The following is a 10,251-nucleotide window of genomic DNA, read 5'->3' as shown; positions in this document are numbered from 1 at the left end:
TATAGTAAGTACCCGTTAATGTGTTGTTTCGAAGGAGAAGGTGAACTCGCCGGAGCTGGTAACATGACGGAGGATTACGGCCAGGTTAGAGTATTTTAGAGAGAAAGAAGTTTGTGAGCGAGTTTAGTTTGAGATTAGGGTGGTATTTATACTTGTAATTGGAGCGTATTGCTTTAATTGAGTGTAAATGAATTTTCATAGATTCCGGCGACGATTACGGGTCATAATGGACGGTTAAAGGATGTTATAATCTAATTAATATATTGATTAACGTTCAACGACGAAGACTAAAGCCGTTACCATAATTATCTTGGTCAATCGCGAGATTTGGGGGTCGTTTGGAGGCTCGCCGGAAAAACGAAGTAACAGGGGGGGGGGGGGGGGGCGCTGGCTGCTGTATATTTTATTATATTTTAAATATAATTGCATGTTTAGTCCCTGCATTTTCTAAATACCTTAAAAACTGATATTAAACTATAATTACAATTTAAACCTCGTAGTTCGAATTGTTTTAAGATCAAAAGATTAAAATAGTTTTTCGTTTTAGATCTCGAACTTTCAAATGTATTAATATTGAAATGACGGTTATAGATCTTGGATATTTACCGTATTAGACCCGGATAGTTTGCAAATTGAATAAATATAAACTTTATAAAACTCTAAATCCCGGAGGTTCGTTAATCAAGCAAAACGAATAGAAACAAATGAACGTTAACCGTAATTCATCGAGATTGAAACATTAATAATGCACGATAAACAAGAATACACTTACGAGTAACAAACGCTGATGAATGTTAAATAAAATACACGGAACCAAATCTTGAGAGATATGTATATCATATATATCTTTATATATTTTAATAAACAAAACCGAAAATTTAAAGTGGGTCGGGTTTTTGGGTTTAAAAGTAACGAATGTTACAATTGGGCCTAGCTTACTATAAAACAATTTATTTTATTGTATCTCTATATTGCTTGATATTGAATTGAATCAAACAACTATTGTAACACGTAGTATCATGTGCTATGAGCAATCACCGTCTCACATCGACGTATTTTGCCGTCGGTTGTGGTGTGACACCTCACTTGCGCCCCCGTTCCGACTGGAGACCACTAGCCATTGCCATCTGCCGTCCGCCGCCTACCGCCCGTTCCTCAGACCTGTCTGCAAGGTAATAATTCATCTTTGTGTTGTTGCTAAACCTCGTATTGCATTTATATTGATTAATGTTCAAGGTTATAAAATTAGGGTTTGTAATTGTGGAATTGGGATTTTGGGACATTGATCAACTAAGCTTGTAATTCGTATTGTATGGTGAAATTTTATTTAACTCACCCTATTGAATCTTCTTAATTAGGTAAGACATCGGAAGATTATCTCACGAATAGCTTGGTGGTTTACATAGAAAAAGAAATTGCTGAAACATTTGATTCGGAATCCATAATTGAGTAATTCAAAGGTCTTAAATGTTGTTAAGCTTCTTTGTAATTCTTCTTCTAGGTACTCACCCTTCCCCTCTCATTATTATGAATACTGTATGTCTTTGTTGGTTAAAAAATTATCTAGTTTTTTTCTTTTTTTTATTGTAAGAACAATCGTTTGAATGAATGAAAAAAAATAATAAATATATAAATATCATATTGTTTGATCCGACATGAACCGAATCGTCGACCCGGAAATTTTTTGGTCCGTGACTTCGATCATCCCATGACGAAGCCCAAGCTTCGCCACTGAACAATTAAAATTTGAAGTGGCTCATATATGCATTTAGTTTTATATATAACAAATCCGGAACTAAAAAAATGTGGATTTTTATTAAAAAAAAAAGGGTTAAATTGCTGAGAACCTCCTTATACATTTTGCTAGTTATCGATGTTTATCTTATATTATTTTAAGAGTTAATGGCCATTTTCGTCCCCGTGGTTTGTTACTTTTGCCACTTCCTTCAAAAATTTGAAATTTTGTCAATTTCGTCCTTATAGTTTTAAATATTAGCCAATTACGTCCCCCTATCTAACGACATCCAAGTATGACGTTAGTTTAAGGGATATTTTTCTATTTCTCCTGTTTATTTTTAGTTAATGGTAAGTTTCGTCCATGTGGTTTAATACTGTTGCTACTTCAGTCCAAAACTTGAAATTTTGTCAATTTTATGTTTAACTTAGAGTTAATGGCCATTTTCGTCTCTGTGGTTTGCTACTTTCGCCACTTCAGTCCAAAGTTTGAAATTTTGTCAATTTCTTCCTCATAGTTTTAAACAGTAGCCAATTACGTCCCCCATCTAACGGCATCCAACTATGACGTTAGTTTAAGGGGTATTTTTGTCTTTCTCTTGTTTATTTTTAGTTAATGGTCATTTTCGTCCCTGTGATTTGATACTTTTGCTACTTCAGTCCAAAGCTTGAATTTTTGTCAATTTTATGTTTAATTTAATTCAGTTTTTTATTTTTTATTTTTTTTGTCTATAACCCCTAAGAGCATAATCCAAGCCCAAAACCATCAAGCATCGACCAAAACAAGTCTACATTTACTTTGTCGACAACAATAATCATACCCACCCCCCTCGTATATAGTTTTTAGACATTTCCTAAACTCCCCCTGGTGGAATTCATTGGTAAAGTGGTCAAGGTAATTCCCTAAAACCGTACTATACCAATAAACCTAAAATCGTTTATTTGGTTAATTAATGCATAATAGTTTGGGTTTAGAGATTAACCTATCGTAGCAAACATCTTTGTCGAAATCAACATCAGGAGGTCGAATATCCCGCATTTCTATGTTTACTCAAGAAATCGGTACACTAGATCGCATGTGTGTTCTTCAAATCGTCACGTTGTTCTTGAATTCTTCAAATCTACAACAACTCTATGGTTGAATTCGAAGAATTCAAGAACAATACCACGATTTGAAGCACACACATGCGATTTAATGCATCGATTTCTTGAGAAAACATGAAAATGCAGGATGTTTAACCTCCTGATGTTGATTTCGACCCAGATGTTTGCTACGATATGTTAATCTCTAAACCCCAACTATTATGCATTAATCAAAGTAACGATTTTAATTTTTTCGGTATAGTTCCGTTTTAGGGAATTACCCTGACCACTTTACCAATGAATTCCAACATGACTGAAGTAAAAAAAAATGAATTTATAACAAAGGTCTTTACTATTATCAGTATCTGCTATTTCTCATTAAAATCAAAAGGATTACAATAAAGTGGCAGACAAACGGGTAACAAGCTGCACCGCAACTCCTTTTGAATAGCAAAACCAATTCTACTAAAAACAAAACGTTGGGTCGTATGATACGAAAAAGTACCATGTATCAAACCATAGGGACGAAAATGACCATTAACTAAAAATGAACATGAGAAAGACAAAAATACCCCTTAAACTAATGACATAGTTGGATGTCGTTAGACGGGGGGACGTAATTAGCTAATGTTTAAAACTATAAGGACTAAATTGACAAAATTTCAAACTTTGGAATGAAGTGACGAAAGTAGCAAACCACAGAAACGAAAATGGCTATTAACTCTTATTTTAATATAAGACAAACACATAAAAAGAAAAATAGAGGTCTTGTTGAGTAAGCATTTATAATAAGTTAATGTCAAACGGACAATTTTCAAGTAACGCGTGTTTGAATGCATGTATGTTAAGACAAATTTTAGTCTCCTAGTCGTTTTCGAGTAATATATTATAAAGAACTTTTTTTTCCTTCAATTATTCTGTATTGTACAAACGGGTTGATGTTTTTCTCTAAAATGTCGGTAACAATAATTCAAACAATATAATATTAGATTATATTAATCTCCAGAAACAAAAATAATGTGTTTTAAAATCATATATAATTGATATGGACCATTTGGTACAAAAATTGATATGGACTGGTAGAAGACCACCTAAAGGTGCTTTAACATTGTTCAAGATAGTGATCGCTCATGAAGAAAAGAATCTTCATATGCCACCTAATACAGTTTTTACCTTTACAAGTTTCTTTTATTTTGTATTATTTATCATGATTCCACTTTAGTGAAAAAGATGAACAATCAAGGAGGCTTTTTGATCAAACCCTACCCTATTATGACATTCTTAACACCTTTGATTGCTTGAAAACAAACATACAAATAGAAGAAAAAAGTTCCAAATTATCAAAACTTTATATCTTTGATTACTAATCTTTTGAAAAGTGGACCCAGTCAAATACATACCTTCAAAGATTCACCGGTTTAACTTGTTAGCCCAGTCTTAAAACCAATTAGCCAATAAAAGTGCGAGACAAATAATGTTGGTATTCTATTGATATTGTTCCAGCTTTCACCAGTTTGCTAATTCACTCAAAACCAACTTATATATTCATTAGTAGCTCGTAACCAAAGTGATAACACGCCATGTTTTAGTTTAGTTGATCAAGCCGACTGGTTTTTTATCAAATGATGATGATGATGCGAAAATTTCCAATAATTATGTTGTCTACAAAAGCTTGCCATTAGTTGATTTTGGAACAAAAAGAGAAATATACTACCTTCAACAGTTTTTGGTTCAAACCAGTCACATCAGCTTTCTTAAAAACCACATTTTTACTTCAACAATACAACTTCTCAAACCATTTTTATATTTCCACATCATTACTTACTTTTACATTTATTATAAATAAGAATTTCACAATATAATAAAATATTTAATTTTTATAATTTATTTAAATAAATAGCAATATAATAAAAAATTAGTAAAAAAATAGATTAAAATAACAAATAGACAAAAAAAATATGTATAATTTAAAATGACAATTACTCTAACCAAATGAAAGAGAGATAACTTGAAACTTTTGCCTAATAATAAAACCTATGAATTATTATTATTCTATACCGTCCACAAATGTTCCATTCAATCATTCTAAAGTGCATGATGATTACGTAAATCCGTGAACCGTTTCATGTACGCTTGGAAATCAGATGTTGGTCAATGAAATGACGATTCATGTGGTTTATCTTCATCATTTGACCAATATGTTATGGCGGCCACTATTATGGATGTTTTTTCAAGGACTTTTTGTCATGTTTTTTATTCGAATTAAGCAATGTAAAATAGATAATAAAAACATTAAAAAACTAGCCGTTAAAAAATTCATTCGTTAAAAAATATACAAAAAAATACATAAATTTTGAAAGAAATATAATATATATATATATAATACTTTAATATATTTTATAAATATAAAATGGGTGTGTGTGTATATATATATATGTGTGCGTGTGTGTGGGATGAAAGATATGATGTTGGGCCCACAACAGATGGTTTTTATTGGTTTGAAAAACCAAACCTCAAATATTGAATTTTGGTTTGAACCAACCACTCTAATGGTTAGGGTTGGTTTGAACCAAGATAAACCAACCATTGGAGATGGTCTAGGAGATATTGGAGTAGTGTGTAAAGTAGTTTATTTCATTTTTATAACTACTTTATTGACTTTTTTTTTATCATGCACTCTTTGTTTAGCATGTGAACTAAAAGTTTAGAAAATAAAATAGGGAAAATTCTCAAAATATGTATTTATGAAAATAAATTCGTATTTTAGGTATCATTTAGAAATTATTTCAGAAATAAGTATTATAAACTAGTCATGACGAGTAGATTATGTTAACATACGAGTAGTTTGCAAAGCCAATTAAAACATGACATGGGGCCATAAACTAATTGTGACGAGCGCGTTCACTAATCACTTAGTCACCACGACTAAAAAAGTTGCATGCCCCGTAATCAACACCAAGGAGTACTGCATAAATCATTTAGTCGCGACGAGTAGATTAAAACTTTTCAAGACAAGAGTAGTTTACTAAGCTAACCATGACGAGTTGTTTTGATTACCACATACATTGAACCGATTAGTTTTATAAGAAACTAACTGGACTGGTTAGTTTGAAAGCTCAATTAGTCATTACGAGTAGATCTTGTTCGACGACTAGTTTTTTCGGTAAACATTTTCTATCCGAGTAGTTTATTACCAATTAACTCGTCGCGACTAGTTTGGCATTACAATCTACTCTTGGTTTCTCGTTTTAACGGTAATCCGATTTATTTAAAAAATATTTAAAAATATATAAAAAAAAGTATTATGTAATCCCTTATTTCTATGTCATTTTTTAAAACATTTATTATTTCATGTCCTTATTTTATGCGATTCTCTATTTTTATGTCATTTTTCATAAAACTTATTACGTCATACATCCTATTTTTTGCGATCCCTTATTCTTATATAATCTTTTATAAAATTTGTTATGTCATGTTCCCTATTTTTTGTGATCCCTTATTTTTAGGTTATTGTTTATAAATATTATTATACAATAACATAAAAATAAGGGATCACAAAAATAGTGGACATGACGTAATAATTTATATAAAAGATTATATAAGAATAAGGGATCACAAAAAATAAGGTGTATGACATAAAAATTAATAAGTTTTATGAAAAATGATATAAAAATAGAGAATCACATAAAATAAGGACATGACATAATAATTTTTTTTTAAATGACATAAAATAAGGGATTGCATAATATTTTTATATATTTGTAAATATATTTTAAATAAATCGAATTATCGCTAAAACGAGAAGCCACTAGTAGATTATAACGTCAAACTAGTCGCAACGAGTTAACTGGTAATAAATTACGTACTCGTATAGGAAATGTTTGCCGAAAGAACTAATCGTTGACCAAGATCTACTCGACTACTCGTAATGACTAATTGAGCTTTCAAACTAACTGGTCCAGTTAGTCTTTTTTAAAACTAACCAGTTCAATGCATTTGGTAAACAAAACTTGTCATGGTTAGTTTAGGACTACTCGTGACTCGAAAAGTTGTAATCTACTCATCGCGACTAAACGATTTATACAGTACCCGTGAGCATTGATTACGAGGCATGCAACTTCTTTAGTCGTGGCGACTAAGTGATTAGCGCACGTGCTCGCCACGGTTAGTTTATGGTCATGTGTCATGTTCTATTGGCTTTGCTAACTATTCATGTGTTAACATAATCTATTCGTTACGACTAGTTTATAATACTTGTTTATGGAATTCTTTCAAATGATACTTAAAACTTAAGTTTGTTTTTATAAATGCCTATTTTAGGAAATTTTCCAATAAAATATTGTAATATAATTATCTAAAACAGTATATGATATAACACCAAACCCCATCCATCCAATGTGATGTAGTGGCAGGGAGCTTGAGTTTCTCAATGGAGACTCAAGTTCAATTCTCACTTATAATGCTTTGGGGGGATATGGGTGGCTCTATTAAGGAAAACTGAGATCTTTGTGATTAAGTTCGATCCTTAGAGCATCCGAGTTTTACCACCAGTGGGCCTTCGGGCGATGGATTTTCCCTGGAACTGGAGATCACTTGGAGGCATTTTAGGGCTCCGTACAACTGGGCTGGATCAGCTGGCGTTGGGTCACCCCGTACGAAGTACCTACGCTTTCTATGTTTGTTGGTCGTTCAAAAAAAAACACCAACCCCCAATCTATACCACTAACTCTACAGTTAGTTTAATCATTATCTAGTTACAGTGCATATTTATTGCCTAATTATTGGCTAATACTTAATTACCTTTTTGTAAAGATTACCATAAGATCATCTCCAACAGTTTTTTTTCCAAACCAGCACATCATTGCCACATCAGTTTTCTTAAAACCCTTTTTTTTACTCCAACAATACACTTTCTCAAACCATCTTTACATTTCCACATCATCATTTACTTTTACATTTATTTTAAATTATAAAATATCTAATTTTATTTAAATAAATAGAAATATAATAAAAATTTAGTAAAAAAAATAGATAAAATATAACAAATAAATAAACAAAAAATTACATAATTTAAAATGATAGAGAGATAATTTAAAACTTTTGCTAGGACATCTTGTAACGTTTTTTTTTTTTTTTTTTTTTTGCTAGGACTTCTTATAAAGCTTTTTTTTTCTAGACTCTTTATAATGTCTAGAAATTCTTGTAACCTTTTTTAGGACTTCTTATAACGTTTTTTATAGACTTTTTGTAATGTTTTTTTTATTCGAATTAAACGTAGTAAAATAGATAATAAAATCACTAAAAAATTAGATGTTAAAAAATTTAACCGTTAAACTTGACGTTACGTAAAAAATAGACAAACAAAAAAAAATACATAATTTTCGAAATAAATATAAAAAAAAGATGTATGTATGTATAATATTTTAATATGTGTGTGTATGTGTGGGTGATTGTGTGTGTGGTGAAAGATGTGATGTTGTGGCCCATAATGAGAGGTTTTTGTTGGTTTGAAAAATCAAACTTAACACTTTGGTTTTCAGTTTAAACCAAGCTCTCCAAGGATTACTTGGTTGGTTTAAACTAAAGAAAAACCACCATTGGAGATGGTCTAATCATTATTTTTAGGTATTTCTGAATTTTCTTTTATTGTTTCCATATTAAAGTATGTATAACGTTGGTTTACAATGTTATATATATATATATATATATTCTAGTTTTTATCTCCTGTATCATGGAGGTTGTTTTACATGATTCGTTTACAATATTTATAATTTTATATATTATTTTGAATTATAATTTTTATTTATTGTAAGGAAGTTAATAATATACTTAGGGTTTGATAATAAAAGGGTTTCAAAAATAAATTAGATGCTATAACCTGGTTTAAAAGTTATATGGGTTTGGTGAGACCCAAGACCCGAATTCTAATTTTATTTATTGTAAGAAAGTTAATAATATACTTAGGGTTTGATGATAAAAGGGTTTCATAAATAAATTAGATGTTATAAACCGGTTTAAAAGTTATCTGGGTTTGGTGAGATCCAAGACCTGCTTATTTTTTTACTATAAAATTGTTTCTTAATTATAAATAATATCTTTTAAAAAAATCATATATTAATTTTTAGTATATCTCTATTTTATAGGATTTTCACATCAACTAATAATGTCTTTTTAAAAAAAATATATATTAATTTTTAGTATATCCCTATTTTATAGGATTTTCACATCAACTATTTGGTAAGATTAATTTTTAATTTCATGAGATGTTATAACCCGTTTAAGGGTTATCTGGGTTTGGTGAGTCCCATACTCGTAAATTTGGGTAAAATGCATGAGAATCCTTCATTTACAAAGCAACCATAGAGCTTTTAAAGATTCGTTTATATATATATATATACACTTTTACTTCTTATTTTTTGATAAATATATATATATAATAGATTTAATAAAGAATACACATATATAATACAATTCAAACTACAATTCGCATTATGGACTTGTGTGTTTATTTACTATGTGCGTTATGCTATCCGAGTACGTTGGTTGTCCCCAACTGGAAAGGGCCTTATGTGCGTTGTGCTATCCAAGTACGTTGATCGGCCTCAACTAGAAAGGACCTTGCGTGCGTTGTGCGATATCCCGAGTATGTTGGTTGTTACCAATTGGAAAAGACTTTACTTGCGTTGATTACACGATTCATAGAATTATATGCTTTTATGTATTATAACAAACTGTAATGATTCTCACAAACTACTTGTAGTTGACTTCTATTTTATATGCATACTATAGGTGCTGTGATTAGAGGATGATTGCTTATGGAAGACACTATACTTGGGTTATTCAAACAAATGGACAAATTGTGTTGTTGTATTTGTTTTCCTTGTATTTCTTGTTTAAACTTGTGTATTTGAAGTTTTAAACGAATTAATGATAATATTGTCACGTAATAGTGTCACATGTGTTTTGAGCAATCTGTACGTCACACTCGGGCGTTTCCGCTTAAGCCGGAGTGTTACATTTTAGAACTCCATAACTAACAAATAAAATTTTTACTATGCTACATAAATATGTAATTCATTAAACTTATTTAGTAACAAAAAAATTGAATAAAGTCAAAATTAAGCTAATTGCATTTCATTGAAGATATGATCATAAAAATAGACAAATAGAAATAAAGTAACAGATTAATAAATATTTTAAAAATTATAGGAAGCATTGAGTATAGTTATAATAAAATTAGGGCTTCAATTGAAATACCAAGGTTTACATATAAATCAGATTACATAATTCGAATTACATTTAATCTGATATGCGAAGATTGATCAATTGAACCTATGAATAGAATTACAAAGATTGATTGATTAAACCTGATTGAACCTGCTAATCGGTTGAATCCGATTGAATCTATGAAGATTGAATCTGATTGAACCTGCG

This window comes from Bidens hawaiensis, unplaced genomic scaffold (genome assembly GCF_021521415.1).
Source record: "Bidens hawaiensis isolate Kalapana, Puna unplaced genomic scaffold, B.hawaiensis_p1.1 tig00031419_1, whole genome shotgun sequence".
Taxonomy (NCBI): Eukaryota; Viridiplantae; Streptophyta; class Magnoliopsida; order Asterales; family Asteraceae; genus Bidens; species Bidens hawaiensis.
This window is presented reverse-complemented; position numbering follows the sequence as displayed.